The sequence below is a fragment of the Anabrus simplex genome, chromosome 2, assembly GCF_040414725.1.
Source record: "Anabrus simplex isolate iqAnaSimp1 chromosome 2, ASM4041472v1, whole genome shotgun sequence".
Lineage (NCBI taxonomy): Eukaryota > Metazoa > Arthropoda > Insecta > Orthoptera > Tettigoniidae > Anabrus > Anabrus simplex.
The window spans coordinates 768,900,504-768,920,422 of NC_090266.1; positions in this window are offsets into that span (position 1 = coordinate 768,900,504).

Consider the following 19,919-nt stretch of genomic DNA (forward strand, 5'->3'; position numbering starts at 1 on the left):
CGCTACATACTGCATATGAAAGGCGAATTCAGAATAATTGATATTTAAATAGATTGTTAAGAAAACATTAGTACACCCCTTGTGGGACGCAACTTACGTAAACAAGAATTTCTCCCTCAGAATCAAAGAGAACCGACGAAGTGGGACGCAACCTACCTGTCCCCGATACTTCAACTCCCTCACTTGTTTTCCCACACATTCCTGGCATCCGGTTAACGATTTACTTATTACCCTCCGTAGTAAGTTAATCTTTGAAAAATCAATTTATCCCTTGTCGAATATTGTTATTCAGTTTGTCTTGTTCCACTGCACCATTCAAGTAATTTAAGTTGTGTGAATTTGCCCTGTCCGCTATCATAATCAATGTGCTCCAGAGAGAATAATCACATGTTTTTACTGATAATTCCATTGTTTAATGCTCCTTGTACTGCATATTTTAAGTGCTGTCGCATATCCCTAATTTAAAACACGCCATTACAGAACGTTCCCTCACAGTTGATTCAGCAAACATGGTTTTCCTACCGATACAAATAATTTCCCGAAATCGGAGCTATTTTCAGGTTTAAAAATGTACTTCTTCCAGTGAAGTAGATAGCGCTTTCAGAAAATACCGTTTTGAGAATTAAAATGTCAATTGAAATGGAACCAAAATTCTTCCCGGAACAAAATGAGGTCAGAATCAATTTCTCCACCATGCACCTCAGTCAAAATTCATTAATAAAATTTACTCCTGGTTTTAGGATCACTCGGTTTAAATTCTTTGATTGCAATAATTTTATAGGCTAATCTATGTAGTGGAACATAAAAATCAGTAACATTATTAGTGTAAATAATTACAGTAATGAATAATAAAATTATTATATTTCCCTCTAGCTATGTATGTTCATAATGATGCTTACAATGCTCAGATTAATAGACGTGATATTTATTGGGGTCTTGCCACGTGAAAGAGAAAAACTGCTAGTAGCTATTGATTAAACGCATTTGTGAAAGAAGTCGGTGACAGTCGAATGAACAAGCGAGGTATCGTCGCTATTATTACAAAATCACGCAACTCTCTTAAATAAAAATTATCTACTCTCAGATGTCTATGGAACCTCATGATGCAATATATATAGGTTTTTCGGAGACGCCGCTGTGTCGGAAATTTGTCCCGCGGGAGTTCTTTTACGTGCCAGTAAATCTACCGACACGAAGCTGACATATTTGAGCACCTTCAAGTATCACCGGAGAGAGCCAGGAACGAACCTGACAAGTTGGGCCGGAAGACCAGCGCCTCAATCGTCTGAGCCACGCACGTAGTTAGTTGGACGTGGCTATGTAAGTTCTCGACGACCCACTCAAGTACCTGAACTGGACAGAGGGCATCGTGGTTGGAGATTGTAGTTTGCTCTGCAGTTACGAGCAACAGTTTCCACTTATCAGTGATGCAAGAAACCGGAAGTTTAAACAGTTGAAAGATTCATTAGGGGCCGGTCAAGAATGCATGGAACGAGTTACTACAGAATAAGAGAAGGAAATACGGGCATATTAAAAGTATTCTGAATTTTAGGCAGGAAAAGAAAAAGAAGGAATAATTTGTCACCCCTGTAAGTGCCGCTTCTCTCACTAATGAGGCTGGGTGGGTGAGTTGTATCTTTCAAACGTGCGTATGATCATTCAGTTAAAAATCATTCATCTAAAATGTTGTTTGCATGTGAATGTATTATGTGTAAACACTCCACTGGTTGATATTTTAATGTATGAAAATGCAATGCTATATGATACTAATATAGGCTCTACACAGCATTTGCTTTCTTTCTCTCATTATTATACTGAGTAACCAATAAGCACGAGAAAGACCAGCACCTGTCTTACTCAACCAAATATTTGGAACCCAGAGCCCCTTTATTGCAATATTACCATTAATCCGGACTCCAGAGAAAACAATTGAAGACCCCTAAAATAAAAATATATGCTATACAATACATTCTAACTGACATACATATTACAAAGGGTTGCCAGACGTAGGCTATAATCTGACGCTGAATAGAAGTGGAGTATTTCCATTTGATCCCTCACACTGGCTTTCTTTCTCCACCACATTTTTCTATCACCTTGGGGGGGGATCACGGTTGTGACCTGTGTAGCTCATGTAAACTTGGTCGATTTTTAAGTCGGATGCCCTTCCTGATGCCAACCCGATCAGTAATGCCACGTCAAGTACTTCCACTATTACGTATTTCTGTGGTAGTTGTATGTAAATGTGGACGTGTGTATTAAAACATTAAAGACATCAAGAGCCGGAGGAACTAACTAAACGCAGTCAGACTCCTCGTTCCGGATGGGTATCAAATCCGGGATCCTGAGTGTGAGTTTCTGCTCTGTTGATCATTCATATACCGGGCTCGATAGATGTAGTCGCTTAAGTCCGGCCAGCATCCAGTATTCTGGAGATAGTGTGTTCGAATACCACTGTCGGCAACCCTGAGGATGGTTTTCCGTGGTTTCCCATTTTCACACCAGGCAAATGCTGGGGCTGTACCTTGAGGCCACGGCCGCTTCCTTCCCACTCCTAGGCCTTTACTGTCCCATGTCGACATAAGGCCTATCTGTGTCGGTGCGACGTAAAGCAACTTGTAAAACATGATCATTAATATAAGGAGCAAGAATTTGTTCCGCGAGTGTTTTAAATGGTATAACGTACGTTAAATGTTCCAACTTTGAACGTGAAATACAAAGATTTTTTTCCTTATATAGTTTAAATCTAACGTAAAATTATTTATCGTATTTCTGTCTTACACAATAGGGATATTATATGATGGTATTTGCGGTATGTGTGAAAAGTTTGATTGTACATTGAACTGCCACGTGAAGTTCTCGGTTTCACATACAAACTGTTCATGTTAATATGATTTTAACGCCCGTTAAGTATTATAGGATTTAAGGGCATCTGGATGTAAACATATTACGCATGTCCCCGCAACAAAAGTGTTTTAAATACCTATATAGAGGGCAGCACCACTGTCATTTGCTCTCAGCTATCAGCTAACATATTATGATTTCCGAAATAATCTTTTTGTTGTTGGGCTACGATTTTCTCAGTAACCATAACAGCTAGAGCAATAAACTAGGTGAACTACTTTAATTTATAAAAAATTACGAGGAAGAGTGAAAAAAATACTTTTCCCTGAAATGGAAGTAGTATGGCACTAACAACTCCAAATATTAAAGGGGGAATATTTTCTTTCTGAGAACCCGCTTAACAGGGTTAAATACATTTTGTATACCCTTATGAGTCTTTATCCTACCGGTAAGTACTAACTTTCAAGAAAACAGTTGTGACATAAAGTAACAGCTTTCGAGAAAATTATACCTAAAGTTTTGACAGAATTTCAGTTATTAAATGTGGTGGTATCCCTGTTGACGAACTAAGGTAGTTAGGTAGTTGATATCATACATATATTTTTTCCTAGTTGTTGCTCTGTTTAGTGGTTACTGTCCTCCGGGGTCTCGAACTTTGGTACAGACGAACTGCCGTCTCTGTGAGGATGAGGCCCTACGCATGATGAATTCTAATGTTGAAGACGGCACACACATCCAATCCCAGAACCAGAGGAATTAACAAATAAAGGATAAATTCCCCAAACAGGTCTGGAATTGAACACGAGACCCCTTGGACGCTAATCATATAGCCATGGAGCAGTACCTAGTTGAGGTTAAAACGGCGAGCAAAGCTAGTTTCTTAAACATGAATCTGCAAAATGGACCTTAAAACATGCTAATTTCACGTGCAGGTGCCCTTAACGTGACTATAACTCTACCGACAATTCTCTCTCGCTCAAGCAATCTTACATGACAACCGACTGCTTAAGAGTTTTCTGATTTGTTTATTCGCGAGGAATGGGGTAGCATACTTCGACACTTAACGTGAATATAAACAAGAGCGCCTGAATTGTAATCAACACCTCCCATTATTTAATCAGATTGAAAAGGAAATTGACCCTTGGAACTATGCAGGTGATCTACTGAGATTCTCATAAAAGTATATTTTTGTGAGAGTACAGCCGTACATCATACCATACCGTTATTCTTCGAAGACCTTCTTTCTTCTCTGTGCGCTATCACGCAGCGAACGAAGAGATAGCTTGAATATCTATCTATCTATCTATCTATCTATCTATCTATCTATCTATCTATCTATCTATCTATCTATCTATCTATCTATCTATCTATCTATCTATCTATCTATCTATCAAACAATCAATCAATCAATCAGTCTGTCACCTCCGATCTGCATTTAGGGTTGTGATCCATGTGGCAGATTCCTTATAATTTGCTCACCTAATCTTTCTTTGAGCGATTTGAAAGAAGTTGGAAATTTATCGAACATCTTCCTTGGTAAAATTTCCACTCCTTAATTCCTCTTCCCGTACATGAATATTTGCTCCTATTTGTCCTCTTCGATTCCAACTTCTCCAGCTCCATGACCAACTGATTATCATGCTTGACTTTGGTCCAGAGGGTTCCGGGTTTGATTCCCGGATTTTAAGCTTCATTGATTAATTCCAATGGTTCGGAGACTGGGTGTATGTGTCGTCTTCATCATTGGAATTCATCATAGGTAGGCCACATCCCCATACACGCGCAGGTCGCATATAAGGCGTCAACTCGAAAGACCTGTGTCAGGCCGCCTGGGGGGGGGCCACACGCCGTTGTATTATAATTCAACTTTATATTGATATTTTGATCTTTCCAACTAAGTAAATGTCCATTGAGGTTTATTCGTCTACTAATGCATTCCACGCCATCTCTCCCCTGACAGCTCGGAACATAACACTTAGTTGAGCAGCTCGTCTTCTCACTCCCAAGTCTTAGCCCAAAGTTTGCATCATTTCCGCAACACTACTCTTTTGTCAAAACTCACCCAGAATAAATCTAGATGATTTCCTCGATATTTTTCCAACCTTGAATCAAGTAATCCTGGTGAGGGTACCATTCACTGGAACCATACTCTAATAGGGGCCTTTCCAGTGACGTACATGCCTTTTATTTTACTTCCTAGCTACAACCCCTAAATACCTTCATAAACGTATTAAGAGATGTATAACATTTACAGCCTCATTAATGTGAATACTTATTGAGGACCTCTCCTTAATTACAGTGATTCCCATCAAGTACTTACACCTCATCGAGCAGTTATTAAAATCAAAAGGACTTTTCCTCTTCGCGAAATATACAACCTGACTTTTCACCCTGTTTATCATCATATCATTGTCTGCTGCCTATTTCAAGTTTTTTCGAGGCCTTTCTGGTGTCGCTCACAAAGTTAGTTATTTACTACTCTGTACTGTATAGCATTATCTGCATAAAAGCCTTATCTGTGATTCCAGTTCGGTATTGACGGTGCGAGGTAGGTGAGAGTCGAAAATGCCTTTATGGAGACGAAGAAGGCAATATGTGCAGCTTTAGAACATTCTATAATTTCAAAAGCCTCATGTCCTAAACCAGGTCCAATTGGCTGCCCGGTTGGTCTTTCAGCCTACATTGATGCAACTTATTCAGGGACAATAATGCAATGTGCATTCTTCCCTCTAAATTTCAGTCCGTTTGCAAGATAGAAATATATTATGGTAACATTTCTTCGTTGAGGGCCAACCGTCCAATACTAAACCTAAAAGTTACCCAATATTGCCCGGATGTCATGATTTTTAAAGAAAATTTTTATTACAAAAAAAAACAGAAACCAAAATGTAAAAATTGCTTACTTTACCGCTCAGACCATCCCAATAGAGTCCGAGGAGGGGTAGCTATTGGAGTTCACAAACAAATCTCGTCACAAATTCATCATCATAATAGTCCAGAATTCCAAAGAGAAAACGTAATTGAAATTACGATTAGAATCAAAACTATCTCCCATGCTACCATCTACGTCCCTGTAGGATCCTCAGCACCTAAACAAATTGTAGAATTTAATACAAATATAATACCTAGCATTTTTAGCAAATGTTATTAAAATCCTACGATCTCTTACAACAGCATAGATATGATCAATCTCTAATGATATCCGTGCTGTTAGCCTGCCTGTTCGCTGCCTTTCCCGACTAATATCCAGCACATTTCCTGATGTTCTAACTGTTTCTCCTATCATAGCGTACATTAGTCAAATCACTATGCTACTATCTATAGGAAGTGATCATGTAGCATGTATATTGACTATTCCCAACATACTAACTAACGCCTGCGTCGACATAACCAACGCACCCCACCAAACCGAAGAAATTGTGTACCATATGGATAGACCATAACTGATTTACTACCAAATACTGCGTAACCTACGACACAACACGAACTACAACCCACAATTAAACCACTAGAATTAGCTATCACTACTGTAGGTAAATAGCATATAGCTCACCACTCCTCCCACTCCTCAAGATACAACACTCCGTCCTAAAGCCCTCCAACTTTCACGATATTATCAAAACATACATAAACCATATCCCCGAAAAAGAGACCTCAGCACCCTACGAGAACACCGAAAAACCTCCTGCATGGCTGTTCTTTCATTAAAGTTATTAAACGAAAAGTCTGGAATATCACATGTACAGAAATATCAAAAACTACAGACGCTCGTAATTAGTGAACTAAACTAAACCAACTCACTCAGACTAAAAAAATACCACCCTCAGCTACCCAATTATCCACAATAATTCCTCACCAAACGATCTAAAACAAAATCCGACCTATTTGCGGACCACTTTAGAGCAATATTCACCTCGTGCACAGATCCTAATTTCTACGATCCAAACCATAATATCATAACTGAGTACTCTAATATTACACAACCGCTGTGCCATTCCTTCGAACCTCCTCATGCTTAGAATCGCCAAATCCTCCCAACAACCCTATCACGATTAGAGATATTCAAAATGTGCTAAAAGCTAAAAACACAACTCACGGCCTTGACCGACTCACATATAGACACGTAAAAGAACACCCTACACATTTCTGCAACTATCAAGTACAGTCTATACAATCATAATCAGAACTGGCTTTCTTCCTCTCCGTTGGAGACATGCAATAATACTCCTCTAACTAAAACCTCAAAAGCTTCCACCCCAATTATTCTCATATCGTCCAATAAGCTTAATAAAATCATCATCATCATCATCATCATCTGTTTACCCTCCAGGTTCGGTTTTTCCCTCGGACTTCGCGAGGGATCCCACCTCTACCGCCTCAAGGGCAGTGTCCTGGAGCTTCAGACTCTTGGTCGGGGGATACAACTGGGGAGTATGACCAGTACTTCGCCCAGGCGGCCTCACCTGCTATGCTGAACAGGGGCCTTGTGGAGGGATGGGAAGATTGGAAGGGATAGGCAAGGAAGAGGGAAGGAAGCGGCCGTGGCCTTAAGATAGGTACCATCCCGGCATTCGCCTGGAGGAGAAGTGGGAAACCACGGAAAACCACTTCCAGGATGGCTGAGGTGGGAATCGAACCCACCTCTACTCAGTTGACCTCCCGAGGCTGAGTGGACCCCGTTCCAGCCCTCGTACCACATTTCAAATTTCGTGGCAGAGCCGGGAATCGAACCCGGACCTCCGGGGGTGGCAGCTAATCACGCTAACCACTACACCATAGAGGCGGCTTAATAAAATCTCTATTCAAAATAAGTGAAGCTATCCTTGCCCGCCATATACCGTGTGATTCAGTAGCCCCTTCCAATGCAGTTTTATGCAACCCAACTAACGTGCGACATGGTTATAAGGTGGGTATTCCCCTGCAGGCGTACTGTATTGTACTTATGTCCAGTGAGCACATTTTTGCATAGGATTCTGAATTATACCTACAGGTTATGTTGTCCGCTCGCAAAACATGACGCCTTGAAATTTTGTAGCGACGTCCTTTGACCATGTAACTATGTTAATGTGTCGTACCTCGTGACCGGTTGTAACGAAGAAGGGAATCAATGCCTAAAAGAAGGCATCAGTGCAGTAATTAATATCCTAAGCACCGAATCGAATGGCGTATGTAATATGCTCTCGTCGTACAACAAGCATGCTCCCAGCTGTGTAGCGTAGCGGATGTGGTAAGGCGTTAGTCTAGCAATCGATGTAATGTTCCACCGGCGGTTCGAATCATGCATCGTTCAAGTATTTTTGCATTGATATGATGTTTGAATACGTAAACAATTCTTTTAGTATATATACCGCCGAAGCGAGCACAATACGTAAACACAGGCCCATGTTTGCCGCATTCAAACTGTACAACGACGCTGTTATTCATCTTGTGCCCTGCACATGCACCGCTGGTTAGGGCCTGAATCTAAAATCTGCTGTCATTCGGCATGTTTCCCACAGAGGAATACGTTGACATGCTCCACATTCATGGGGAAGCAATACAAAACGCGTGTGAGGTACTACATCTGTACACTTGTGATCACAAGAATTCAGGGTGGAAAGGAAAACAGGTAACGATTGGGCGTAGATTTTGGCCAACCCAGAGGGTGAAGCGGAAGTTAGCAAGGCAACGTCACATGTGTTCCCCTTCCAGGAGGTGTGGCCTGTGGAGTTACGCACTCCGACGTCACTCCCAAAACCATTTTCTCGGGAACGGATAAAGATTCTTCTTTTGTTAAACATTCTGGCTATACTGGTTTCTCCTAATCAAAGAAAACAATTAATTTACTGTAATTTAATTGTGAAGAAATGTACACGATATAATCCCGCCCAAATATATATACGACATTTAAATGTTTGATCAGTGCTGACAATAACTCCATAAAAACGGTTTTCCAAGCATCCTTGCGTCTCTGATGATAATTATATAATACCAAGTTATTTTTACTTTGGTTGTTGAGGATAAAATATCATATAATTATTGTCATCATTATTAACAATAATACACCCTATGGTCCCAGGAATTAACCTGGGAGAATTCCATGTGGCTTTTGTCATCACATGGCTCTGGGAAAATGGGAGTGAAGTGCGTCGTTGTTTGTCATCTGCAACTATAACATATTGGGTTCAGCAAGAGAACCCAACTTAGCCTCTTTCACTCCAACTCCAGCATGTAACCTACAAGAGGTGTCCCTGTTAAACCTGGCAACCCATTGGAAGGTTTGGAAACCAATCACAGCGGGAAACTGCGTCGGTGAGCCGATCAGTGCTGGTGGCTTCAAGGCTTACAACCTTGATAGTTAAAAACCCGTTACATTTTAGGTAACCACCATTACGACTCTCGTAATACTCAAAACATGGAGACAACGAATATTCAGAAATGTACCCCAGGTGGTAAACAATCCACCCCCACACAGTTTGGGGCAAGCAGGTCATCGGATTCTGGAGAACCTGCACCTTCATGCTTCCCAATTCTATTTAATTCTGCTAAACGACAACCAAAGAGAAACATCAAGTATTTTGCTACAATAAACATTAATTCCCTACTGAAGGTAGGTAAGCTCAAACAAACGCTTGACTTGCTGGAAAAGTACAAGGTTATGATAGCAGCGCTACAAGGGGCTCGGTTTACCGATGAGGATACAATAGAGTCCGGAGTGTACAGAATCTACAAGGGGAAACCTGGTGAAAGAGTTATCAAGACACATCTACAATTTGGTACTGGGTTTGCGGTACACTACAAGATGGTTGACCATATCTTAGATTTCACTTCACCTAACGAAAGCTTCGAAATCCCGCCCATGGGGCTCTTGGAGTAACTGAAGTTAGTATGGTGAAATTTATGTTCATAAGGCATTCGCCAGACGGACGGCTGGCTGGTGTTCACCTGTTGAGCAATCGCCCTTGTACTGAAGTGTGGATTATTGCAAGCTGTCTCCAGAACAGCCTCTTCTATTTCACCCTATGTAACGGGCCTATCGCGGACTGGTGGCTGTTTGGAAATCACGCCTGTTGTCCTTAGGCGTCTTTCAACACGGTGGCATGTCGTAGCATAGTATATCTCTTTTTTTTTGCAACTTGCTTTACGCCGCACCGACACAGATAGGTCTTGTAGCGACGATGGGACAGGAAGGGGCTAGGAGTGGGAAGGAAGTGGCCGTGGCCTTAATTAACGTACGGCCCCAGCATTAGCTTGGTGTGAAAATGGGAAACCACGGAAAAACATCTTCAGGGCTGCCAACAGTGGGGTTTGAACCCACTATCTCCCGAATACTGGATACTGGCCGCACTTAAGCGACTGCAGCTATCGAGCTCGGTGAGAGTATATCTCAGAAACGTAAATTGTTAAAGGGGTGAAAACTGATATTTGGAATCTCCTGTAAAAATAAAGGAACATAGATATTTTATTTTCGGGAAATCCACTTAATGGGAACTGAAAAAAGGGGGAGGGTGAATTTTTAAAATGAGAATAACTACAGAACATCTCATAAACTTGACATGTTACAGATGTGAAAATTGGTATTTTTAATCTGTTTAAAAATGAAAATGAAAAATGAAAAGACGTGTATTTTTTGTTTACATACAACTCTTACGGGAGGGGGCGGGTAAAAAGGTCTGGACAGAGGTTTGAATTATTTTTATTAGGATAGTGATATCTCAAAAACTGAAGACGTTACACAGGTGAAAATTGGTATTTTCGAATCTCCTTTAAAAATAAAGAAGGTATTTCTTTGTTTCTGGAAAATCCATTTAAGGGGGGGGTGAAGGAATTGATAAATTAGTTGAATTCTATGTATGTGGATACTTATATCTCAAAAACTAAAGATGTTGCAGATGTGAAAATTGGCCTTTGGAGTTTCCTTTAAAAATAAAATGACATGTATTCTTTCGTTTTGGGAAAATACACTTAAGGGAGGGGGAAAATTGAAAAATTAGTTGAATTATTTGTATGAGGATACTCATATGTAAAAAACTTAAGTGATTACAGACGTGAAAATTGGTATTTCGAATCACCTTTAGAATTAACGAATCACGCATTTTTTGGAGAAATTCAACTTGGGGCGAGGGGCGGGTGTGAAAAAGGCGATGAATTATTCTTATGAGGATACATAAATCTCAAAAATTACAGTCGTGTTAATTGATATTTGGACGCTCCTCTATAAGTAAAGAAACACATTATTTTATTTTCAGAAAATTCACTTAAGGGGGAGGGTAAAAGGAAGTGAATGAAAGTGAATTCACTTTATGGTGATACGTATATAAAAACTGAATGTAACAGACGTCAAAATTGGTATTTAGAGTCTACTTTAATAAAGAAACACACATTAGGTAGGGGGGCGGAAATAAACTTAATGGGTAGTGGGAGGTGAAGAAGGATTTGAATAATTTTTAGGAGGACACTTATATCGCAAAAACTGATGATGTTACAGACGCGAACATTTGTATTTGGAATCTTCTTTCAAAATAAAGAAACGCATATTCTTTTTTATCGGAAAATCCACTTAGGGGGGTGAATGAATTTAAAAATTAGTTGTTTTCTTTGTATGAGGGCCCTTATATCTCAAAAATTAACGATGTTACAGACATGAAATTGTTATTTGGAATCTCCCTTTAAAACATAGAAACACGTATTCTTTTACTCTCGGAAAATTAGTGAAGGGGGTGAAAGTATTGCAAAATTGTTGAATTATTTGTATGAGGATACTTACGTCTAAAATACTAAAGATGTTACAGACGTGAAAATTGGCATTTCGAAACTCCTTTAAAATAAAAGAATACGTACGTTTTTGTTTTCGGAAAATCGACTTAAAGGGGTGAGAGTGAAAATAAGTAAAGGAGTTGAATTCTGTTTATGAGGATATTTATATCTCAGAACCCGAAGATGATACAGACGTGAAAGTTAGTATTTGGGTCTCCTTTAAAAATAAAGAAATGCGTATTTATTGTTTTTGGAAAGTCCACTTAAGGGGGGAGGAGGGTTGGAAAGAAATGAAGTTGAATTATTTTTATGAGGATACTTATATCTTAAAAACTGAAGATGTTACAGACGTTGAAATAGGTCTTAGGAATCTCTTTTAAAAATAAGGAAACATATTACTGTATTCTGTTTGTTTACGACTAGAGAGAAGGTGCTTCTCACGTGTACAGTTCCATGTCGCATGGTCATCTTAGCCCCAAAAGGCAATACCACTAACGTGGTTTACAAAGAGTTTCTGGGATAAATGAAACTCAGTTTTTCGGTGAATTTGTATACTTTATTGATTTTCAAATAATGTCTTAGTACATTACTGAGGAACGATTACTTTTAACAAATTATGAAATCCACGTGAGCGAAGCCGCGGGTAAACAAAAAATGCCGCACTTGGAGGTCGGCCTGCGATTCCTCAGCCCATTGCAAGACAAAAGTTTCTATAGCCAAGTCGGATCTGATGCTATTGGAAATCAAGTCGAAAACGAGTAGCTGGTAACACTATTACATCCTGTAGCGTAGCGGAATGTAATAGAGAAACGTGCTCATCATCTCGCTCTACCGTGTCCTCCGTCGGCGCACACTGGGTAGACTGCTCGGTTATCAAACCCTCATGCACCATGGAGCTTCGGCTCGAATCTACGTCAGGTTGTTTTTTCCTTTTGTGTTTGTGACGTCATGCCCCTACTTCCCGTCGTGTAACTGCGTTTGTAAGCATGACTTCCTGTTGTCACATGACAATAGTCGAACACATGACAGTGTTATCCATTCAGCTGAATGCATGAGTCAACTAACCACGTAGTGCACAACCGTAACTGGTCCTGTCAAGTGCATGTAGGGTGGCTTACTGATGGAGTACACAAACGGCGAATACATCCATATGTTTTTAGTTTTGGGTGCATCCGATAACCAAGGTTCTGCCGCTGCCCGTGAATATGCAGCATGGTACCCTCAACGGCGTTATCCCGATAAGAATGATTTTCGTCGCCTTCGGCAACGCCTGCGGGAAACCGGTAATCTTCGTCCACAAGTAGTGGACAGAGGTCGTCCAAGGACTAGACGTACTCCACAAACAGAGGACGACATTCTTGAGCCGTTCACCAATCACCTTGGCGAAGTACCCGTGATATTGCAAGGCAGTTCCTGGCATCTCAAACACTGGTTGTTGACTTGTTGCACGACGAAAAACTGCATCCATATCATTACACGTTAACTCAACAGCAGCGGCCAGGAAACCGCATTCGACGAGTACAGTTCTATGAATGGCTTTTGCAATAAGTTGAAGATAACGAACATTTTACAAAGAATGTGATATGGAGTTAGGAATGTAGCTTCACTCGGGAAGGTATTTTCAACCATCACAACAGCCATTATTGGTCTGACCACAACCTATATCTCACCCATGAACGTGGCTTTCAGGAACGCTTTGGCATAAACCTGTGGGAGGAGTGTTTTTAAGCCCTTGCCTATTGCCGGACAAGTTGAATGTGCCCCACTATCGTACGTTTCTGGGCAATACTTTGCCTGACGCTTTAGAAAACGTTCCACTTGGTGTTCGGCGACACCTATGGTTTCAGCATGATGGTGCACTGCCACACTTTGGAATGACTGTGCTTAACTGATTAAATGAAGCGTTTCCATGGATTGGTAGTGCAGGTCCAATGTTCTGGGGACACTTAAAGGAACATGTTTATAGTACTCCACCCATGGATGTACAAGACCTAATAGCTCGCGTGCATGATCCATCGGCAATGGTGGATGCAGGCGTGTTTGCATAGGGTCCGGCAAAGTATGTTCCAGCGAGTGGCGAAGTGTTTGCAAATGCAAGATGGTCGCTTTGAACATCTGCTGTGAAGTGAACGTTGCTCGTAAGTGTACGTACCGGCTCTGTGAAGATAAGACTGGACGTCACATGTACACTATGGAATTATTGTGCGTAGCGTAATGGGCAATTCAGTGTAGCCTACCTACTGTACTGTATTGTGCTTCTTTGTATCGCATTGGATAGAGAAGATGTTCCTGTATCCACTATTGTGTTCTACGTATTGGCTTTATTTGTTTCATGGAAGAAACAAAGTGGTCGTTTATGTCTGTAAGAAGTTCATGTTATGTTTGAATGTTTAAATAAAGGTAACTCTAACGGTAAGACAGAACATATTGTATTGCATAGTGGAGGTGTACATTGGATACAATTTGATACATTAACTGAAAAGGAATTGGCGCGAACGCGACTAGAACATCGGCGCGTCCACACAACCGGCAGTTATGGCGTTATCTCGTCTCAATGAGCTAATGAGACAGATTCAACAGAGTGCCGAGTTCATGCGACCTGTGCTTGGCCACGCTGCACGCCGTTTCAGCGTTGGCAGAGTCTCGTTTTTAAAAATAGTCGACATCCACGTGCGGCATTTTTGTTCACCCTGTACGTAAAAGAACATGTCCTGACTGACTGACTGATTCATTCATCATCGCCGAGCGGAAACTACTGAATATAAAGATATGAAATTTTGAGGATACATTTATATTACAATGTAGGTGCTCGCTAAGGGAGGATTTTGGGATATTCCGTCGCTAAGGGGTGAAAAGCGGGGTGAACATTTAAAATGAGTGTATCTATATTTAAAAACTTTAAAAGTGTACAGATATAAAAATTGGTATTTAGAATCTCCTTTAAAGAGAAAGAAACACGTATTTTTTTGGAAAATCCCACTAGGAGGGGTGAAAAAGGGTGAAAAATGGGTTGAATGCCTTTAATGAGGATACTTATATCTCAGAAACTGAAGATATTACAGACCTGAAAATTGGTATTTAAAAAAACTTTAAAATAAAGAAACATGTATTTTTTGTTCTTGGAAAATCCAATTAATGGGCGTCAAACAGGAGTGACAGATGGGGTGAATTTTTAGAAAGACAATATCTACAGTATATTTCAGAAACGTAAAATGTTACAGACGTAAAAACTGGCGCCGGGCTGAGTGGCTCAGACGGTTAAGGCGCTGGCCTTCTAACCCCAACTTAGCAGGTTCGATCCTGGCTTAGTCCGGTGGTATTTGAAGGTGCTCAAATACGACAGCACCGTGTCGGTAGATTTACTGGCACGTAAAAGAACCCCTGCGGGACTAAATTCCGGCACCTCGGCGTCTCCGAAGACCTTAAAAAGTAGTTAGTGGGACGTAAAGCAAATAACATTATTATTAAAAACTGGTATTAGGAATCTCCTGTAAATGTAAAGAGACATACGAGTTTTGTTTTCGGAAACTCCACTTAAGGGGAACTAAAAAGGGGGTGAAATTTTAGAATGAGCACGGCTACAGTATATCTCAAAAACTTAACATGTTACAGAAGTTAAAAATGGTATTTTTAATCTCTATTAAAAATAAAGAAACACGTAATTTTTGTTTTCGGAAAAAACACTTGGTTGGGGTTTAAAAGTGACTGAAAATGGGGGTTAATTCTTTTTATTAGGATACTGATACCTCAAAACTGAAGATGTTAGAGACGTGAACATTGATGTTTGGAATCTCCTTTAAAAATAAAGTTATACGAATTCTTTTCGGAAATCCATTTAGACGGGATGGGGGGGGGGGGGAGAATTGAAAATTTAGTTGAATTATTTGTATGAAGATACTATTATATCAAAAACGAAAGATGTTTCAGACGTGAAAACTGGTATTTGGAATCTGCTTTAAAAGTAAAGAAACACGTATTCCTTTAATTTCGAAAAATCCAATTAAAAGGGGAGGGTTGAAAGAATTGGCAGGTTAATTGCATTAATTGTATAAGGATACTTACATCTAAAAAAAACCAAAGTTGTTACAACGTGAAAATTGGTATTTGCATCTCCTTTAAAAACGAAGGAAAACGCATTTTTGGGGAAAAATCGTCTTGGGCGGCGGGGGTGGAAAATATTAGAATTCCTTTTATGAGGACACATATCTCAGAAACTGAAGATGTTACAGTCGTGATAATTGGTATTTAGATTCTTTGCTAATAAAGAAACAAGCATTTTTCCAGAAAATTCACTTAACGGGAGGAGTGTGAAAGGAAGTGAATAGAGGGAATTATTTTTATGGGGATACTTATATCTCAAAACTGAAGGTAACGGACGTGAACATTGGTGTTTGGAATCTTCTTTAAACATAAAGGAACACTCCTTCTTCTTTTCGAGGGGTGGGAATGGGGTAAAAAACTTAACGGCGTTGGGGTGAAAAAGGAGTTGAGACCAATTGATTTTGCTGCACATAATGTACTTGATTCTGATCATAAATCGATCATTTTTCATCTTTCCTGGGTTCATTTTCAAGACCCATCCTTTCCTCAGGAGAACCTAAAGTTAGATTACAGTAGATTCTCCTGGCACATAAATAAAAATTTGAACACGTTTGAAATAAACGATAGGAATGAAATTAACCGTACAATTGTTCACTTCTATAATAAGGTCAATAATGCACGGAAGTATATCATTGGTATCGCCAGAAATCCCGCACACTTGCCTACGCGCGACAATGGTGCTTGTCACATTGTCAGCAATGACAATGGCAGCAGGTGTAATTTACCGCCAAGTAGCGGTCTTGCATCTTGCTGCGGGGTCCAGAACATTAATAATAATAATAATAATAATAATAATAATAATAATAATAATAATAATAATAATAATAATAATAATAATAATAATAATAATAATAATAATAATGTTCTGGACCGTTGTCAAAATGTGCGGACCACGCTGGAAACGGGTTCTGGCCGGGTAATGACTACGAATTCAGTCCGGGCACGGGTTCAATACCGCCAAGGCACCCAAGACGACACCACACTGGATCTCCTCAAGGATTTGATTCATATTACAATGCTTATAGGAAAAGATAGCAAAGATTTAGGGACCCAACTGACCGGACGGATTACCTGGAGCTAGCCCAGGAAGTACGAAATCGATTGCTGGAAAGAAAGATTGAAGATGGGAGGAACTTTGCCGTAATCTCTCAGAAAGCGAGTCAGATCATGAATTTTGGCAGATTCTCTCAGAAAACGAGTCAGATCGCGAATTTCGGCGAATTATATATAAATCGTTAAGCATTCAATTATAAATTTCAGTATAATACCGTAGCGAAGCACGGGTATCTTGCTAGTAGTCAATATTATTCCAGATTCGAGTTCATTTCTGTAGTGGATTTTACTACATGTGTTTAAATTTCAATGAGAATTAGATTTAAAGGTCCGGACATTGTTTTAATGTTTTTAATTTCGCCCGACAGTATCAGTGATGTGTAGACACCATAGCGTTGACTCGACGATAGGTTCGGGATGCCGCATTTACGTGATTACTATTAGTGATGTGTATACGCTTTAGTGTTGGCTCAGCGATAGGTTCGAGATGCCGCATGTACATGATTACTGTTAGTGATGTGTATACACTTTAGTGTTGGCTCAACGATAGGTTCGGGATGCGCATGTTCATTTTTATTGTTAGAGGTGTGTAGATACTGTAGCGCTGGCTCACTGATAGGTTCGGGACGCCGTTTGTACATAGCAAAGTCATAGGTTAGCCATTTTTATAAATCGACTTGAACGATGATAGTGTCTACCATAGTGGATGCAGGTGCGGAAGATATTAGGCCACGTTTCGGCTTAACCTTTACTAGCCGGAATGTGCTCCAATAATATCGTTGCATCAGTAGTGGCTCAAATGTAAGGGTAGTCCCACGTGGAAACCTGGCTAATAGAGACGGATCCCTGCTACTTAGCCGCGTGCGTTTAAGTTCGATGATCTTTCATTTTCTATTTGACATTGTTTCTTTTCTTTAACTTCGAGATTTATTGTTCGGGTGTACGGTTTGTTACGATAGTGCATTGTGCTGACACTAAGTTAATCTTTTTCTATTCAGGAATTTACACTACGACTGCGGTTTCGATTCCACAGCTGCTATAATATTTTATTTTACATTATATTTGCATTACTTAGTTGTGACGTTGGTCTACCGATCACTTGTAGTTTAGTTGATGGCGACAAGTGTAGGTAGACAGATTTGTAATTGCAGTTGTAGTTTAATAATAATAATAATGTTATTTGCTTTACGTCCCACTAACTACTGTTTAAGGTCTTCGGAGACGCCGAGGTGCCGGAATTTAGTCCCGCATGAGTTCTTTTACGTGCCAGTAAATCTACCGACACGGGGCTGTCGTATTTGAGCACCTTCAAATACCACCGGACTGAGCCAGGATCGAACCTGCCAAGTTGGGGTTATAAGGTCAGCGCCTTAACCATCTGAGCCACTCAGCCCGGCAGTTGTAGTTTAGTTGATGGGGACAAGTGTAGGTAGACAGATTTGTAATTGCAGTTGTAGTTGTGTAGAATTGGAAAGATTTCAAGTTGTTTCCTTTATATTGTGGACTTATACTTTAACTAATTTAACGACGTAATTGTTTCATAACCTGAAAGGTGGTATAGTAAGGAGACTTTTCAAGTCACTGATCGCTTTTATTTAACTTTAGTGTTTGGCGTTTCTTCTAAACGCATAGTGAATTCATGGTTCCCTGCATTTCGCAGCTTTGTTCCTTCAGAACGATGTAACGTAGGATCCCCTCGGTTCAAGTGTTGTCGGTTCATTCTGAACATATGTTTGGGGTGATGCATATTTCAGCATCGGGATTTATATAACTTAAGGGTGTCACGAGTTGACAACACATGATGGAATTTTATTTCAGATTGTGACAATTGTTAATAACTTGTAATAAACGCCATGCTTTCTAATAATATTTCGCAACCTATCCAGTGCTTGCCGACATGGTGTTTACTTACGGCTAGGCAAATGCAACGGGCGGTGGGCAGCACGGTTGTATCGGGAGACCTAACCCCACCGACAACAAACACAGCATTCAATGTTTGCAACAGTGTTTCACCGGTTGTCTGAGACAGGGTCGTTTCAGCAAGCAGGAAGTCATGAAGGACGTAGCCGCCCTGTTCGAACACCAGATGTGGAGGAAAATGTGATTAACACTATGGAAGGCGACCGCCGTGTCAGTACTAGGCAGTTGGCCCACCAGTACAGGGTAAGCCAGACGACCGTGTGGAACATTCTCCATGACAATTTTTACTATCCTTATCACTTACAGCGTGTGCAGGTCTTACTAGGGACAGACTTTCCACATCGGGAGCGGTTTTGTTACTAGTTTATTCACCAGGCAACCACCATTCCGGGATCTGGGGCATCCATCTTATTCACAGATGAGGCCACCTTTACGCGGAGTGGTATCTTCAACTTTCATAACAGTCATCTGTGGGATTGTATGCAGAAACCCAATGGTTAGGTGCCAGCAAACCATCAGCTGGGGTTTAGCCGGAATGTGTGGGCCTGGATAATTGGCGACCGTGTTTTGGGACCAGTCTTCCTTCCACGTCACCTAACAGGCCGGAGCTATCACGTTCCTTGCGGGTGACTTTGCCTCTCCTGCTGGAAGACGTACCATTGATGATTCGCAGGGTTATGTGGCTGCTACATGATGGTGCTCCAGCCCTCTTCGCCGTGAACGTCCGGACGTATCTCAGGCGTGTCTTCCCTGGTCGATGGATCGGGCGAGGAGGTCCAGTTGCATGGCCTGCTCGTTCACCAGGCCTCAAGCCGTGCGATTTCTGGTTATGGGGCCATCTCAAAAGTATCGTGTATGCAGAGCCCATTCCAGATGAGGAGACACTGGAGCAGCGTATTCATGCTGACTTTGACACTGTTCGGATGCAGCCTGGCCGATGTGAACGTGTGAGACAGAACATGCCACGGCGAGTACATGGATACTTGGAGGGACATGGAAACCATTTTCAACACATACTGTAACTGTGGCTGCATGAAACAGTGCGTCTTAGACCGCCGTCTCTGTAACAAAGGATGATTGAATAAATGGCCCCTAACAAACAAACCATGCATTTCCGAACACACGTGCTTTAGACTTTTCTGTTCCGTATCTTCTCCTCGACCCCTAGAGTTTGCAAACGGTGGAAAAAATCACCCTGTATGCTTAACCTTTACTGTTGAGTGTATATTTTAACATTTGACTATTTCTGTAATGTTTATGGTAGT